Genomic DNA, 19,492 nt, shown 5'->3' on the forward strand with positions numbered 1-19,492 from the left:
GCACAACTGCATTCCATTATTTTCTTTTGCAAAATAAATTACATAAATGAGGTTTGTATTGTTTGCTGTACTTCACCCAGAGATTGGAATAATTAAGCTTCAAGAACTGAGATGCTTTAAAACACATTTAATTTAGTAAAATTGGTAAGGAAGCTACTGCAATTAAAAAAATAAACAAAAAAGGACAAAAGTTTTCTTATGTCTTACTGGGTAATTTGGAGTGAATTTAGACTATGGCATTAGAAGTACAAAAGGTAACTAAAAATGCCATTAAATGAAATGTTCCAAGTCCAAGCAATTTCCTTCTTAACAGAAAGTAAAATGCAAACAGAGATTACAAAAACCCTGCTGTGTTTAATTTAAGTGTATGTAAGCCTTTTACTCACAGTCATTTTATCTGGAGATAATCACGGCCATCCACAGTGGTCAGGGCTGGGGAGCACAGGTTGTCAAAAGTTGCTCACTCTTTGATTCCACCTTGCTTGTGTCAGCCATGGCTCATGTGAGGCAGGTCCAGCTCATTGATTTTCTGTCAGGGTGGGATTCTCCTACTTCTACATCCATCAATTTGTTCTTGTCACCTCCAGACCACTTGCAGCAACAGGAAATGGTATGCGTAATGGCATGTCTGCCATTGCAAAGTGACATGATTGGCCATACACAGGCAAAAAGACCTCTGTAGCTATGTAAATGTAAATCAATTACATATGTGTATATATGTGTTTATTTATCTGTGGATTATTTATATATATGCATGGTTTATTTAATATAAAATTTCAAATGATAAAGTTTGTAAATATCAAATCAACATTTTTACAGTATTCAAACTGCTAGAAGTATTTTGTTCAGAATTCATTTTGAAAAGTAAGCAAAATCTTGGTAGCATTTCTTAGTGGTAAAGAAGATCTGGAAAATGACTATTTCTATTAGAATAGTAATTTGTATAATATTTTAAATATATATTATATAATGTGGGAGAGGAATATTTTGAAGACCAAAGGATGCATTTTAGGGGATAGATGACAATACTATTTTTCCTTTCATATTCAACTTCTAGTTGCTAGAAATTCCTAGAAAGAGGAGAAAACTTGCCATTATTTTAATTTCAAAACTGAACATTTGGTATTTATTGAGCACCTAAGGGTGCATGAATCCCTGATGCAAGATTATATATGCAAATAAAAAGTCCATGAATAAAAAAAATGTATTTTCTGTCTCCAAAGTAGAACATGAAGAATCATAAAATTTCCAGAATATATAAAAAAGAATTATAAAACCGCCAGTATATAAACACACACACACACATATATATATATTATATATATATGTAGAGAGAGAGAGTCCAACTTTTAATGGAAACAGGAATGATTCTTATACATTAGTATAAGTCATTTCTTCACGTCATTTTTTAATGTCACAATGAGCTAATTTTAAAAAATAAAAAATTTTCATGATGGCATAACTATTGGCCTCTAAAACATTCACTATGAGGCAGAGCTGGTGATGAGGCAGAGCTGGTGTAAAGGAATTCTGGAAAAGTTATTAAACAATGTAATCCAACAGGTATGAACCACATAGTATGGTCACCTGAATATACAATGCAGAACTGTGGGATTGGTCTTTGCCATGTAACAGACAACAGTACCAAATGGAATGTTCAATGATCTTTGAACTCACAATAGCGTAGGATGTTATCAACAAGCCTGAGTTGTGGCTGATAAGCAGTTTACATATGATATGCATTATATATATATCATATGATATGTATTATGTATCATTTATATTATAATGCTGTTACCTTATAAATCTATACATATACATGTGTATACATATATACATATATATACATATATACATATAAAAATATATATACACACATATATATTTGTAACTCTTGTAGTCTTTTTAAAAATTTTATGGGTACAAAGTAGGTATGTGTATTTATGGAGTATGTGAAATGTTTTGATATAGGCATAAAATGCATAATAATTACATTATGGAAACTTGGATATCTGTCCCATACAGCGTTTATCCTCTATGTTACAAACAATCCAATTATACTGTTTTAGTTATTTTATTTTATTTTATTTTATTTTTATTTTTTTATTTTTTTTATTATACTTTAAGTTCTAGGGTACATGTGGATAACGTGCAGGTTTGTTACATATGTATACTTGTGCCGTGTTGGTATGCTGCACCCATCAACTTGTCAGCACCCATCAACTCGTCATTTACATCAGGTATAACTCCCAATGCAATCCCTACCCCCTCGCCATGATAGGCCCCTGGTGTATGATGTTCCCCTTCCCGAGTCCAAGTGATCTCATTGTTCAGTTCCCACCTATGAGTGAGAACATACGATGTTTGGTTTTCTGTTCTTGCGATAGTTTGCTGAGAATGATGGTTTCCAGCTTCATCCATGTCCCTACAAAGGACACAAACTCATCCTTTTTTATGGCTGCATAGTATTCCATGGTGTATATGTGCCACATTTTCTTAATCCAGTCTGTCACTGATGGACATTTGGGTTGATTCCAAGTCTTTGCTATTGTGAATAGTGCCGCAATAAACATACGTGTGCATGTGTCTTTATAGCAGCATGATTTATAATCCTTTGGGTATATACCCAGTAACGGGATGGCTGGGTCATATGGTACTTCTAGTTCTAGATCCTTGAGGAATCGCCATACTGTTTTCCATAATGTTTGAACTAGTTTACAATCCCACCAACAGTGTAAAAGTGTTCCTATTTCTCCACATCCTCTCCAGCACCTGTTGTTTCCTGACTTTTTAATGATTGCCATTCTAACTGGTGTGAGATGGTATCTCATTGTGGCTTTGATCTGCATTTCTCTGATGGCCAGTGATGATGAGCATTTTTTCATGTGTCTGTTGGCTGTATGAATGTCTTCTTTTGAGAAATGTCTGTTCATATCCTTTGCCCACTTTTCGATGGGATTGTTTGTTTTTTCCTTGTAAATTTGTTTGAGTTCTTTGTAGGTTCTGGATATTAGCCCTTTGTCAGATGAGTAGATTGCAAAAATGTTCTCCCATTCTGTAGGTTGCCTGTTCACTCTGATGGTAGTTTCTTTTGCTGTGCAGAAGCTCTTTAGTTTAATGAGATCCCATTTGTCAATTTTGGCTTTTGTTGCCGTTGCTTTTGGTGTTTTAGACATGAAGTCCTTGCCCATGCCTATGTCCTGAATGGTATTACCTAGGTGTTCTTCTAGGGTTTTTATGGTATTAGGTCTAACATTTAAGTCTCTAATCCATCTTGAATTAATTTTCGTATAAGGAGTAAGGAAAGGATCCAGTTTCAGCTTTCTACTTATGGCTAGCCAATTTTCCCAGCACCATTTATTAAATAGGGAATCCTTTCCCCATTTCTTGTTTTTCTGAGGTTTATCAAAGATCAGATGGCTGTAGATGTGTGGTATTATTTCTGAGGACTCTGTTCTGTTCCATTGGTCTATATCTCTGTTTTGGTACCAGTACCATGCTGTTTTGGTTACTGTAGCCTTGTAGTATAGTTTGAAGTCAGGTAGCGTGATGCCTCCAGTTTTGTTCTTTTGACTTAGGATTGTCTTGGCAATGCGGGCTCTTTTTTGGTTCCATGTGAACTTTAAAGCAGTTTTTTCCAATTCTGTGAAGAAACTCCTTGGTAGCTTGATGGGGATGGCATTGAATCTATAAATTACCTTGGGCAGTATGGCCATTTTCACGATATTGATTCTTCCTATCCATGAGCATGGTATGTTCTCCCATTTGTTTGTGTCCTCTTTTATTTCACTGAGCAGTGGTTTGTAGTTCTCTTTGAAGAGGTCCTTTACATCCCTAGTAAGTTGGATTCCTAGGTATTTCATTCTCTTTGAAGCAATTGTGAACGGAAGTTCATTCCTGATTTGGCTCTCTGTTTGTCTGTTACTGGTGTATAAGAATGCTTGTGATTTTTGCACATTAATTTTGTATCCTGAGACTTTGCTGAAGTTTCTTATCAGCTTAAGGAGATTTTGGGCTGAGACAATGGGGTTTTCTAAATATACAATCATGTCATCTGCAAACAGGGACAATTTGACTTCTTCTTTTCCTAACTGAATCCCCTTGATTTCTTTCTCTTGCCTAATTGCCCTAGCCAGAACTTCCAACACTATGTTGAATAGGAGTGGTGAGAGAGGGCATCCCTGTCTTGTGCCAGTTTTCAAAGGGAATTTTTCCAGTTTTTGCCCATTCAGCATGATATTGGCTGTGGGTTTGTCATAAATAGCTCTTATTATTTTGAGATACGTTCCATCAATACCGAATTTATTGAGGGTTTTTAGCATGAAGGACTGTTGAATTTTGTCAAAGGCCTTTTCTGCATCTATTGAGATAATCATGTGGTTTTTGTCTTTGGTTCTGTTTATATGCTGGATTACGATTATTGACTTGCATATGTTGAACCAGCCTTGCATCCCAGGGATGAAGCCCACTTGATCATGGTGGATAAGCTTTTTGATGTGCTGCTGGATCCGGTTTGCCAGTATTTTATTAAGGATTTTTGCATCGATGTTCATCAGGGATATTGGTCTACAATTGTCTTTTTTTATTGTGTCTCTGCCAGGTATCAGGATGATGTTGGCCTCATAAAATGAGTTAGGGAGGATTCCCTCTTTTTCTACTGATTGGAATAGTTTCAGAAGGAATGGTATCTGCTCCTTCTTGTACCTCTGGTAGAATTCAGCTGTGAATCCATCTAGTCCTGTACTTTTTTTGGTTGGTAGGCTATTAATTATTGCCTCAATTTCAGAGCTGCTATTGGTCTATTCAGGGATTCAGCTTCTTCCTGGTTTAGTCTTGGAAGAGTGTAAGTGTCCAGGAAATTATCCATTTCTTCTAGATTTTCTAGTTTATTTGCGTAGAGGTGTTTATAGTATTCTCTGATGGTAGTTTGTATTTCTGTGGGGTCGGTGGTGATATCCCCTTTATCATTTTTTATTGCGTCTATTTGATTCTTCTCTCTTTTCTTCTTTATTAGTCTTGCTAGTGGTCTATCAATTTTATTGATCTTTTCAAAAAACCAACTCCTGGATTCATTGATTTTTTGGAGGGTTTTTTGTGTCTCTATCTCCTTCAGTTCTGCTCTGATCTTAGTTATTTCTTGCCTTCTGCTAGCTTTTGAATGTGTTTGCTCTTGCTTCTCTAGTTCTTTTAATTGTGATGTTAGAGTGTCAATTTTAGATCTTTCCAGCTGTCTCTTGTGTGCATTTAGTGCTATAAATTTCCCTCTACACACTGCTTTAAATGTGTCCCAGAGATTCTGGTATGTTGTATCTTTGTTTTCATTGGTTTCAAAGAACATCTTTATTTCTGCCTTCATTTCGTTATGTACCCAGTAGTCATTCAGGAGCAGGTTATTCAGTTTCCATGTAGTTGAGCGGTTTTGATTGAGTTTCTTAGTCTTGAGTTCTAGTTTGATTGCACTGTGGTCTGAGAGACAGTTTGTTATAATTTCTGTTCCTGTACATTTGCTGAGGAGTGCTTTACTTCCAATTATGTGGTCAATTTTGGAATAAGTGTGATGTGGTGCTGAGTAGAACGTATATTCTGTTGATTTGGAGTGGAGAGTTCTGTAGATGTCTATTAGGTCTGCTTGCTGCAGAGATGAGTTCAATTCCTGGATATCCTTGTTAACTTTCTGTCTCGTTGATCTGTTTAATGTTGACAGTGGGGTGTTGAAGTCTCCCATTATTATTGTATGGGAGTCTAAGTCTCTTTGTAAGTCTCTAAGGACTTGCTTTATGAATCTGGGTGCTCCTGTATTAGGTGCACATATATTTAGGATAGTTAGCTCTTCCTGTTGAATTGATCCCTTTACCATTATGTAATGGCCTTCTTTGTCTCTTTTGATCTTTGATGGTTTAAAGTCTGTTTTATCAGAGACCAGTATTGCAACCCCTGCTTTTTTTTGTTCTCCATTTGCTTGGTAGACCTTCTTCCATCCCTTTATTTTGAGTCTATGTATGTCTCTGCATGTGAGATGGGTCTCCTGAATACAGCAAATGGATGGGTCTTGACTCTTTATCCAGTTTGCCAGTCTGTGTCTTTTAATTGGAGCATTTAGTCCATTTACATTTAAGGTTAAGATTGTTATGTGTGAACTTGATCCTGCCATTATGATATTAACTGGTTATTTTGCTCGTTAGTTGATGCAGTTTCTTCCTAGTCTCGATGGTCTTTACATTTTGGCATGTTTTTGCAATGACTGGTACCGGTTGTTCCTTTCCATGTTTAGTGGTTCCTTCAGTGTCTCTTGTAAGGCAGGCCTGGTGGTGACAAAATCTCTAAGCATTTGCTTGTCTGTAAAGGATTTTATTTCTCCTTCAGTTATGAAACTTAGTTTGGCTGGATATGAAATACTGGGTTGAAAATTCTTTTCTTTAAGAATGTTGAATATTGGCCCCCACTCTCTTCTGGCTTATAGAGTTTCTGCCGAGAGATCTGCTGTTAGTCTGATGGGCTTCCCTTTGTGGGTAACCCGACCTTTCTCTCTGGCTGCCCTTAAGATTTTTTCCTTCATTTCAACTTTGGTGAATCTGGCAATTATGTGTCTTGGAGTTGCTCTTCTCGAGGAGTATCTTTGTGACTTTCTCTGTATTTCCTGGATTTGAATGTTGGCCTGCCCTACTAGGTTGGGGAAGTTCTCCTGGATGATATCCTGCAGAGTGTTTTCCAACTTGGTTCCATTTTCCCCCTCACTTTCAGGCACCCCAATCAGACGTAGACTTGGTCTTTTTACATAATCCCATACTTCTTGCAGGCTTTGCTCATTTCTTTTTCTTCTTTTTTCTTTAGGTTTCTCTTCTTGCTTCATTTCATTCATTTGATCCTCAGTCGCTGATACTCTTTCTTCCAGTTGATCAAGTCGGTTACTGAAGCTTGTGCATTTGTCACGTATTTCTCGTGTCATGGTTTTCATCTCTGTCCATTCGTTTATGGCCTTCTCTGCATTAATTATTCTAGTTATCAATTCTTCCACTCTTTTTTCAAGATTTTTAGTTTCTTTGCGCTGGGTACGTAATTCTTCCTTTAGCTCTGAGAAGTTTGATGGACTGGAGCCTTCTTCTCTCATCTCCTCAAAGTCATTCTCCATCCAGCTTTGATCCGTTGCTGGCGATGAGCTGCGTTCCTTTGCAGGGGGCGATGCACTCTTATTTTTTGAATTTCCAGCTTTTCTGCCCTGCTTTTTCCCCATCTTTGTGGTTTTATCTGCCTCTGGTCTTTGATGATGGTGATGTACTGATGGGGTTTTGCTGTGGGTGTCCTTCCTGTTTGTTAGTTTTCCTTCTAACAGTCAGGACCCTCAGCTGTAGGTCTGTTGGAGATTGCTTGAGGTCCACTCCAGACCCTGTTTGCCTGGGTATCAGCAGCAGAGGCTGCAGAAGATAGAATATTGCTGAACAGAGAGTGTACCTGTCTGATTCTTGCTATTGAAGCTTCCTCTCAGGGGTGTACTCCACCGTGTGAGGTGTGGGGTGTCGGTCTGCCCCTAGTGGGGGATGTCTCCCAGTTAGGCTACTCAGGGGTCAGGGACCCACTTGAGCAGGTAGTCTGTCCGTTCTCAGATCTCAACCTCCGTGTTGGGAGATCCACTGCTCTCTTCAAAGCTGTCAGACAGAGTGGTTTGCATCTGCAGAGGTTTCAGCTGCTTTTTGTTGTTGTTGTTGTTGTTTGTGCCCTGTCCCCAGAGGTGGAGTCTACAGAGACAGGCAGGACTCCTTGAGCTGCTGTGAGCTTCACCCAGTTCGAGCTTCCCAGGGCTTTGTTTACCTACTTAAGCCTCAGCAATGGTGGGCGCCCCTCCCCTAGCCTGGCTGCTGCCTTGCCTCGAGATCACAGACTGCTGTGCTAGCAATGAGGGAGGCTCCCTGGGCATGGGACCCTCCTGGCCAGGTGTGGGATATAGTCTCCTGGTGTGCCCGTTTGCTAAGATCCTTGGTAGAGCGCAGTATTGGGGTGGGAGTTACCTGATTTTCCAGGTGTTGTGTGTCTCAGTTCCCCTGGCTAGGAAAAGGGATTCCCTTCCTCCTTGCACTTCCCAGGTGAGGTGTTGCCTCGCCCTGCTTCAGCTCTGGCTGGTCGGGCTGCAGCAGCTGACCAGCACTGATTGTCAGGCACTCCCTGGTGAGATAAACCCAGTACCTCAGTTGAAAATGCAGAAATCACCTGTCTTCTGTGTCCTTGCCGCTGGGAGTTGGAGACTGGAGCTGTTCCTATTCAGACATCTTGCTCCGCCCCCTGTTTTAGTTATTTTAAAGTGTACAATTAAATTATTATTGACTACAGTCACCTTGTTGTGCTATTGAATACTAGGCCTTATTCATTCTTTCTAATTATGTATTTTTTGTACTCATTAACCATCCCCCTCATCCCCAATCCCCCACTACACTTCTCGTCTTCTGATAGCCATCCTCCTACTCTCTATGTCCATGAATTCAATTGCTTTGATTTTTTAGATCCCATAAATGAGAACAAGTTTTGTTTGTCTTCCTGTGCCTGGCTTATTTTATTTAACATAATGACCTCCAGTTCCATCCATGTTGTTGCAGATGACAAGATCTCATTTTCTTTTATGGCTGAATAGCACTCATTGTATCACATTTTCTTTATCCATTGATCTGTTGATTAACTCTTAGGTTGCTTCCAAATCTTGGGTACTGTGCACAGAGCTTCAGCAAACAATGCAAGAGCAGATATCTCTTCAATACACTGATTTTTTTTTTTTTTTTTCTTTTGGGTATATACCTGGCAATGGGATTGCTGGATCATATGGTAGCTCTATTTTTAGTGAGGAACCTCCAAACTATTGTTTGTGGTTATACTAGTTTACACTTCCACCAACAGTGTATGAGGGTTACCTTTTCTCCACATCTTCTCCAGTATTTGTTATTACTTATCATTTAGATAAAAGTCATTTTAACTGGGGTAAGATGATATCTCATTGCAGTTTTGATTTGCATTTCTCTGATGATCAGTGATGTTGAGCACCTTTTCATAGTCCTGTTTGCCATTTTTATGTCTTCTTTTGAGAAATTTATATTCAAATATTTTGCCCATTTATAATAAGACAATTCGATTTTTTTTTTCCTGTGGAGTTGTTTGAGCTCCTTGTATATTCTGATTATTAATCCTTGTCAAATAGGTAGTTGGCAAATATTTTCTCCTATTTTGTGGGTTGTCTCTTTATTTTTTAAATTGTTTGCTTTGCTGTGCAGAAGCTTTCAAACCTGATATGATCCCATTCACCCATTTTTACTTTGGTTACCTAAGCTTGTGGGGAATTACTCAAGAAATGTTTGCCCAGACCAATGTTCTGGAAAGTTTTCCCCATGTTTTCTTGTAGTAACTTTATAGTCTGAGGTCTTATATTTGAGTCTTTATTTTGATTTAGTTTTTGTATATGGTGAAAGATAGGGGTCTAGCCTTATTCTTTCACATATGGATATCCAGTTTTTACAGCACCAGTTATTGAAAGAGACTGTCTTTTCCCAGTGCATGTTCTTTAGATGTTTGTGAAAAATGAGTTTACTGTATGTGTGTGAATTTATTTCTGGGTTCTCTATTCTGTTACATTTGTCTATGTGTCAATTTTTATACCAGTACCATGCTGTTTTCATTACTGCAGCTCTGTAGTATAGTTTGAAGTCTCATCTGAAGCCAGCAAGTCAGAATCTCACCCAAGGCCCTATAACCTGGGTATTGCTTCTGGTTATTTAGGGCCTAAGGACTACTCAGTTAACAAGTGATGAAGCCTGCTAAGATTGGGTTCTTCCCTTAAAGGCATCATATCACTGATAAGGGCAGTGAGGAGATAGAAGAAGCAGTCTTGAATTGCTGTCACCACCCTTCCCTTATCCTCCAGGGAATCATCTTAGGAAGTTCCCCAAAATTCCACAGGTGCATTATCACAGTGATTGCCATACAGAGCACTAGAGTGGAGGGGTGTCATGGTATAGGTAGGGGCTATAGCTATTACATATTATGTAATCTCATATTATATTCTAGAGGTCGGAACTTGACATTTCTGGGTTACCTACTGTCTCAGATTGTGTATAGAAATGCCATTTGAGAGTTAAAGCCTTGAAAGGGGGCCTCGTGATTCTGACCAGCACCCAATCCTGCTGTAGTTGAGCTGATATCCAAGATGCAAGACAAAGTCCTTTCCACTTTCCCTCTGCTCTCCTCAAGTAGAAGGAAGGGGTATCTTTTGGAGCTGCAAACTGCACAACTTGAGGTCAGAGGAGGAGTATATCAGCACTCACATAGCTGTCCTGCCTGGTGTCTCAGTAGGTCTTGCATCCCCTCAGTCCTCTGGCTCTGGGCCCAGTTCAGCACTAGGATTTGCCTAGGAGTTGCCATCCTTGGGGTCTAACCTGCATTTCAAGTACATTTATGTCTCCAGAACCTTTATCTTGTGGTGGCAAGTCTTGTAGGAACTCAAGTTCTGACCTCTGAGTTTGGTCATTCCCTCTTGGCTAGGCCTGATTTAAACGTTCTCTCCATGGGTGGACATCAGTTGAGTTTGGTCTGGTTTTTCTTTCTGTTATACAGGGCAGCAATGAGTTGAGTGCTTCGCAGTTGCTGAGTTCTGCCACTCCCCAACACCCAGAAACACTCTTTGAACCATGCCATTGCTGCTAGAGTATAGGGGAAGGGTGGTGTCAGCAATTCAAGACTGTTTTTTCTATCTCTTCAGTGCCTCTGTCAGCGATACAAAGTTAAAACGAGGTACTCTGAGTGTTCATCTGATTTTTGGTTCTTATGAAGGTGCTTTTGCTGCATAGATAGCTGTTAAATTATCTTTCTTCACGCAGGGATGATCAGTGGAGCCTTCTATTCAGTCATCTTGATCTACTTTAATCATAACTCCTACATTCTTTTGCATCTTTTGCTTCTTACTAGCCAATATGTCATTATACCCACTTACTGTTATAGTAATCATTTTTCTATTTAACTTTCTCAGTTCAAAATAGTGTGTGTCTTTTCTTTCCTCATTTAACTTGGATTGTTATAAAAGTTTTGCTGGTATAATTTACAGCCCCAAAAGTAATCTATGGTTTTTTATGTCCTCTTATTCTTGAGACTGTTGAGTATTATGTTTTAAATATTTTATGCTTTAAGCATTTTGATAAAGTGAAAATATAGTATTTAGCTTTTCGAATTAAAGCTTCTTTAAATGCTGGTGAAATTAAATAATTTTACATTTATCATTGACCATTTATATTGTAGGTGTAGGGGGAGGGTGAACTATTTGTTAATAGCATTATTCCCTTTCTATTGTAGTATAAATTATATTTTTAAAATTGTGATAATTCTTTATATTTTTAAAATACATATCCTGTAACTGATATATATTGCAACTATTTATTTCTTTAGTTTCCAACTCTCATGTTTCTTTTGGTTTTATATATAAATACATATATATGCTATCTATTTCATATGTGTATGTATAAATGTGTAGATGTTTATATATATATATAGACATAAGTTTTAACACTTTAAATTTTTCAAGTTATGTTTTTATTTCAATGTAATTTCTATCTTTCATATTTTGTATGAAAAGTCAATCCATATTTCAACTTTTACATAAATAATCACCTCTAATTTTAAATTTCTGTTATTTAAAGTTTGTATTGCATTTAACTCTTTAATCCCATGGAATTAAGTAAGTTTATTGTGCAATCAGTGTGTACTTTTTCCACAAATTGACTAGACAGTCAATGTCCTCTGTAGTATATGTTGAAAAATTCATTTTTTTTCAATTAATTAAAGTTCCACATTCATTAAATTCTAAATTATTTGCATTGCTTATATTTTGTTAACCATTCATATATTTCTGGGCCAGTTCACCTGTCTTCGCTTACTATAGGTATCTCCATAATAAAATAAAATATATATTAAAATGTAATATTTGTTATGGTGAGGGTTCTTTGTATAGGTTTTTAAATTTGCTAAAAAGTTTTGTTAAAATTTATTATTATCTTTTTTTTTCCAGATGAACATCAGTGCCATGATCTAAGATTTGTTTCTATTTTATCTTTATGGTAAATTGTAATTTCATCAAAATAAAACTTTTTTGTTATTTTGATATGTTGCTCTTAAATCTTTTATAAATTCAAGCATGCTATAGAACATAATTTTGTAGTCAATTTAATATTCTTGTTTTGATAATATGATTGATATTTCTATGTATTGTTATAATGAATAAGGTTGGTTCTAGATCTGCCATAAGTGTTTTATGATTTCAATATTTTTTCTACTTGTTTCTTTATAGTTTATTTTGTGCTACATGGAATCAGTTTTTAAAATTGTTTTTAATTTTCTTTTATTTTCACTTACATGTTTTTATTACTGTCATTTTTATTTTACTTTAACACTTATATGTCTTAAAATATTTATTTACAGTTTTCAAAATTTTGCTGCTGGTTTTGCTGAATTTTTTCAGAGCATTTTAACCCAATAATTCTTATATGGGCCCACTACTCAGAAAAGTGCATATGCCCTCACATTTTGCATATCATTTTAGGAGAGATGAAGGCCTTTGATACAATCCAGTCTTAGAAATTTAAGAATTTTTCTTTTTGAGTCTATTTACTTAGGTAATTTACTAAGGTAATGAGTAACCTGAAGTCATGTCTCCTAATGGATAAACTAGAAAAAAAAAAAAAAAAAAAAAAAAAAAAAAAAAAAAAAAAAACAAAAACAGGTTGTACCCCACACACACACACACACACACACACACACACACACACACACAAAGTTTTTAAAGCATCATAGGGATGCAGAAGCAGAGAACTATACAAAATGTCCCAAGAAGGAGGAGCCTCTTTGGCAGTTTTTTACCCTGAAGGGATTTGCTGCTATGTCTGGACCAAAGAATCTACTATGGGAAAGTAAAAACAGAGGAGCCTTTGGTGATCACATGTGATGGCATGACATGCTAAAATGTTGAAAGCTCCAAATGCAGAGCCAAATTTGTTCATGGGCCATTTACTGAAAGCTATATTGGCACAGAAATATGGAGATGTGTGTAAGAAAGGAAGAGTGAAATCACTGATTTAGAGTTTCTATAGTTCTTTAATATACAATGTATGTTGTATAATATACAATGCATAAAATGAAATATTATAGGACAAGTGTGAAGTGGCAGGTAAATGTGATAAGTAATAAAGGGGAAAATTAAGAATCAGATAATCCTAATGTTGAAATTAGAATACAGGAGTTTAAAATGCCTATTCAACCCAAAACCATGGCATTGTACATTCTCAGGTAACAAACCTGCAAACTTGGACATGTATACCCTCATTCTAAAATAAAAGTTGAAAAAACCCTTAGACTGTGAAAATAAAATAAGATATCTCTTCATATATTAAATATAATATAAAATGAATAAAATTTGAATATTTCTATAAAAATCTATTTTAAAAATTAAATAGACATTATGATTAATTTAAAGATCTATCAATAGAAAATAAAAATACATCAAAACTGAAGCTGAGAAGGAAGAGTAAAATAAAGTAAACAACAACAAAACAGAACTTAAGAGACATGGACCATGGTTGAATAGCCTAGACTAAGTGTAACTGGAGTACCAAAAGGAGAAAGATGAGAGAATGAGAAAAACAATATTTGAAGAGATAATTATCAAACATTTTCCATAAATGATTAAAAATATGTAAACCTAAGTTTTAAGAAACTTGAATTATAGCCATCTTTATTCTAGTCTAATTTATTTCCTTTCTCTCTTTTAAATAAAGTATTAGAAGAACTTCTTAAAAGGTGAAGTAAGAAATTTAAAAAATACGATCCTCCACATTGAACAATGTCAATACTGAAAACTATTGATGATGAAAAGTGAGAAGAAATCTGACGACTAAGACAGATTTGACTTCCAGAATTGCCAAATCACATTAGTAAAAATGTCCAATTTTAAGCAAACAAAAATGAGTATAAAGAAACAGGCAATAGAGTCCCATACACAAGAAGAAAAAAGCTAACAAAAACTGTCTCTGAGGAAGCCCAGATGATGGGCTTATTATACAAAGACTTGAATAAGTTCTTAAAAATATGTTCAAAGACTTGTCCAAAAAGTATGAGAATGATGTCTCACCAAATTAAGAATAACAATAAAGCAACAGAAATTTTAAAAATGAAATAGAAAGTCTAAAATGGAAGGGGTTAATCTGGCAAAATAAATAGCAAACTCTAAGATAGTCCATTCATATTATTCAGTTCAATAAACAAAGAGGAAATAAATGAAGAAAAGTAAATAAAGCTTCAGAAACCAATGGAACTCCATAAACTTTATGCATAATGGGGGTCTCAGAAAAGGAGAGAAACAAAAGGTAAAATTAATATTTGAAAAAAAAAAGTAGATAATTACTTCCCAAATTGGATAAAACACATTTATCTACACATCTAATTAACTCAACAAACTATGGAGGATAAACTAAAATTATTGCACACATAGGTAAAACACAAACTGTCAAAATCCGAAGTCAAAGAAAGAGTCTTGAAAACAGCAAGAAGAAAACAATTTGTTGCATACAAGGGCTCTTCAAGTTAAATAGCTTACTCCTCAACAGGAGCCACCAAGTCCAGTGGGCCGTGGAATAACATGTCCAAAGTGGCGAAAGCAAAAATGGACCTTTCACTCAGAAATTCTATGTCCAGCAAATTCTATATCTACATCTTTCAAAAGCTGAAGAAATTAAAAGATTTCCAGATAAAGAAAACTGACAAAATCTTTATCAGATCTTCCTTACAAGAAACGTTAAACGGGGATATTTGAGCTGCAATGAAAGGATATTAAATGACAACTTGAATTCCTATGAAGAAACAAGCACTAAAAACAGATGACTCCATAGGTCAATGTAAAAATCAGTCTAAATATACAGTTTTTTATAATTCTTTCTTTCATTATATAATTTAAAAGACAACTACAGTGCAATATTTGGAAAGTTGTATTGATGTGTGTATAACGAAGAAGGTTTAATTTGTATGACAACAGGAGCACAAAGGAGGAGAGGGAAAATGGAACTGTTCAGACACAATGTTTGTGTACACTACAAATTAAATTTACTACAAATGAAATTCTTTTAAGTTAACATGCATATTTTTAGCCTCAAAGAGACCATTAGAAAAATAAAATAAAATAAAATATAAACAGCAAAATAATTTAAAAAGCACACAGAAAATTATTTAAGACAATAATAAGCCAATAATGGAGAAAGAATCACAGAGTGTATCAGATACATTAAAATAGCAAAATGACAAATGTGCGTCATATTTTACCAGAATAACACTAAATATGAGTAGATTAAGTACCTGCAATCAAAGTCAGATATTGACAGAATTGATGAAGAAAATATTATCTTACTATATACTGTCTACAAGAGACACATTTTATTCAATGACAAAAATAGGTTTGAAGTGAGAAAGTGGAAATAGATACACTATGCAGCAAAGAGAGCTAGAGTAGCTATATTAACGTTAGACAAAATAGATGCTAAGAGAAAAATGGTATTAGATATAAACAATACTTTATAATGGCAAAAGGATCAATACATCAGGATGATATCTCAAATAGATAAAGCAAAAACTGACAGAAATAGAAAGAAAAATAGACAATTCAACAATAGCAGTTGGAAAATTTAATACTCCTGACCTTGCAGAAATAAAAGGATTATAAAAATACTATTAATAATTGTATACCAACTAATTAAATAAATGAGATGAAGTGGACAATTTCCTAGGGAAACAAACACTACTTAAAATGTCCCAAGAAGAAATAGAATATATAAATAAGCTTGTAAAGTAAAATGATTGAATTAGTAACAATTAAAAAGCCCAGAATGAGATAGTTTCACTGGCGAATTCTACTAAAACTTCAAAAAGAATTAATACGAATTCTTCACAAATTCTTTCAAATAATAGAAGACAACAGCAAATCCCAACTCATTCTATCCTAATACCGTATCACTCTGACACCAAACCCAGACTAAGATGCCATAAGAAAACTATAGACACATAATTCTTATGAACATAAATGTAAAAATTATTAATACTAGCAAATTGGATCCAGCAACATATAAAAAGGGCTTATAAAGCATGACTAGTTGGGATTTAGCCCAGCAATGCAAGTTTGGTTCTACATATGAAAATCAATCAATGTGATACACTATATTAATACAATAAAAGAAAAAAACTCAAATAATCATATCAATGGATACAGAAAAAGTATTTTAAAAGACCCAAAACCTTTTCTGATTAAAAAAAGATCAACAAACTGAAATAGAAAGCATTTTTTTCAACCTGATAAAAGACATCTACAAAAATACTGTAGCTTGATACTGAAAAACTTAATACTTGCCACTTTTATTCAACATTGTATTGACAATTCTGGCCAGAGCAATGAGGCAAGAAAAGGGAATAACAGGCATCCAGACTAGAAAGGAAGAAGTAACCCTATTTCTACGTGCAGGTTGTGTGTAATCTTTTCTTTCTTTCTTTCTTTCTTTCTTTCTTTCTTTCTTTCTTTCTTTCTTTCTTTCTTTCTTTCTTTCTTTCTTTCTTTCTTTCTTTCTTTCTTTCTTTCTTTCTTTCTTTCTTCTTTTTGAGACAGAGTCTCGCTCTGTCACCAGGCTGGAGTGCGGTGACGCAGCCTCGGCTCACTGCAACCTCCACCTCCTTGGTTCAAGCGATTCTCCTGCCTCAGCCTCCCTAGTAGCTGGGACTACAGGTGTGTGCCACCATGCCCAGCTAAATTTTTTTGTATTTTAATAGAGATCGCGTTTCACCATGTTGGCCAGGAAGGTCTCGATCTCTTGACCTGGTGATCCGCCCGCCTCGGCCTCCCAAAGTGCTGAGACTACAGGCGTGAGTCAGCGCACCCGGCCTGTAATGTTATATAGAGAAAAATCTAAGGAATTCACAAAAAGAAGTATAAGAACTAGTAAATGGGTTCAACACACTTGCAGTATATATGATCAAAATACAAAATCAATTGTATTTTTATGTGTTAACAGTAAGCATACAAAAATAAAATTAAGGAAACAATTTAATTGTATTTTTATACATTAACAATAAGCACACAAAAATAAATTAAGGGAAACAATTTAATTTATAATAACATAAAAACAAAATGCTTAGGAATAAATTTATTTAAAGAAATGCAAGACTGGACACAGTGGTTCACACCGGTAATCCCAGCACTTTGGGAGTCTTAGGCGGGAATATCACAAGGTCAGGAATTTGAGACCTGCCTGGCCAACATAGTGAAATCCAGTCTCTACTAAAAATACAAAAATTAGCCAGGCATGGAGGTGCACGCCTGTAGTCCCAGATATTCAGGGGGCTGAGGCAGGAGAATCACTTGAACCTGGGAGGAGGTGGCTGTGGCAAGCCGAGATTGTGTCACTGCTCTCAAGCCTGGGAAACAGTGAGACTCCATCTAATCTCAAAAAAGAAGAAGAAGAAGAAGAAGAAGAAGAAGAAGAAGAAGAAGAAGAAGAAGAAGAAGAAGAAGAAGAAGAAGAAGAAGAAGAGGAGGAGGAGGAGGAGGAGGAGGAGGAGGAGGAGGAGGAGGAGGAGGAGGAGGAGGAGGAGGAGGAGGAGGAGGAAGAAATGCAAAACATACTTTCAAAACTATGAGATATTTGCCAGATAAAGAATATCTAAATAAATGAAAAAACATTTTTAGATTTCAAGATTTACTAAGGGTTACACTTCTATATTTCAAGTCTTACTAAAAAGCTATAGTAACAATATAAGGTAATACTTCATAAAAATCACATATACATCAACAACATAAAACTACAAGTCTCAGAAATAAATCTTCATATTTATCATCAATTTACTCTTGACAATGACGCTGCGGCCATTCAATGGTGAAAGAATAGTCCTTTTAATAAATGGTGCTGGAATCGGATATCCATATGAATTCATAGGCAAAAGAAGACAGCTGAAGCACTACCTCACACTATATACAAAATGTAACTCCAACTGCATCATAGATCTAATATAATAGCTAAAACTATGAAGATCTTAGAAGATATAATTGAACTTTTATAAACTTGGGTTTTCAATAGTTTCTTAGAGATGATATCAAAGGCATACGTGACAAAAGAAAAAAACAAGTAAAATAATTTGAACAAAATTTAATGATTTCTTCTTCAAAGGAAAGCATCAAGCAAAGAAAAAGACAACTGATAAGATAAAAGATTTGCAAATCATACATCTGATAACATTTTATACAGATTATAAAAGAAATTTGTACAACTCAACGATAAAACTCAACCGATTTAACAATGGGCAATTTTTAATTGCTATTTCTCCTAAGAAGATATATGAGTGGTCAGTAAACATACGAATATATACTTAACATCATGAGCCATTAGGAAATGCAAAACAAAAGCAAAATGAGCTGTTGCTTTATGCTCACTAGAATGGTTAAAATAAAAAAAGTTAATGAACAACAAATGCTGATGAGAATGTAGAGATTTTGAAATCCTCATTCATTGCTGTTGAGATTGTAAAACGGTGCAGTCACTTCAGAAAACAGTGTTTCAATACCTGAAAGTGTTAAACATAAACCATATGTCACAGCAATTATACTTCTAGGTACATTCCCAAAAGAAATGAAACGATGTATCTCTGCAAAAAAAAATTGTACACAAATGTTCATCTTGCATTGTAGCCAAAAAGTGGGAAAAAAAGTCCATCAGCTGATAAATGGATAAACAAAAATGTATATTCATATAAGAAATATTATTTGGCAATAAAATAAATGAAGTACTAATACATCATACAGAATAAATGAAATTTAAAAATACTGTACTAAGAGAAAGAGATCAGTCACAGAAGACTGTATATTATATGAATGCATTGATATAAAATTTCCAGAATAGGGAATTCCATAGGGAGAGAAAGTAGATTAGCAATTGCAGGGATTGGAGGGATGACAGAGTGGGGGTGGCTGCCAGTGAGTATGGGACTCCTTTGTGGGGTGATGAAAATATTCTAAACTTTGATAGTGGCAATGGATGACTGCATAACTCTGTGAATATACTAAAAACCACTGAGTTATACATTTTTAAATGGCAGATTTTATGACATGAAAATCATGCTGCAAAAAGCCATTGTAAAAGTGTTATAAAAAATAAAAAGAGTGGAAGCAAGAAACTTTTATTTACCCTCATGTTATTTGCCCCAACGTCTTTGATCTAAAAATTACAATATGGTGTTATGAATTCAGAATATTATTAATAACTTTATTCTTTACAATAAGGGCTTATATTTCTATTAAAATATTTGTAAAGTTAATGTATTTTATAATCAGATGACTCTAGCTCAAGTTTTCTAAAGACCAGGAACTAAGACAAGGATTATGATAACCACGTACTATTTGAGTAGCATAAGTTCTGGTGTGCAAGGGTAAGGAATAGGTAAGAAAGAT

The sequence above is a fragment of the Chlorocebus sabaeus genome, chromosome 10 (assembly GCF_047675955.1).
Source record: "Chlorocebus sabaeus isolate Y175 chromosome 10, mChlSab1.0.hap1, whole genome shotgun sequence".
Taxonomy (NCBI): Eukaryota; Metazoa; Chordata; class Mammalia; order Primates; family Cercopithecidae; genus Chlorocebus; species Chlorocebus sabaeus.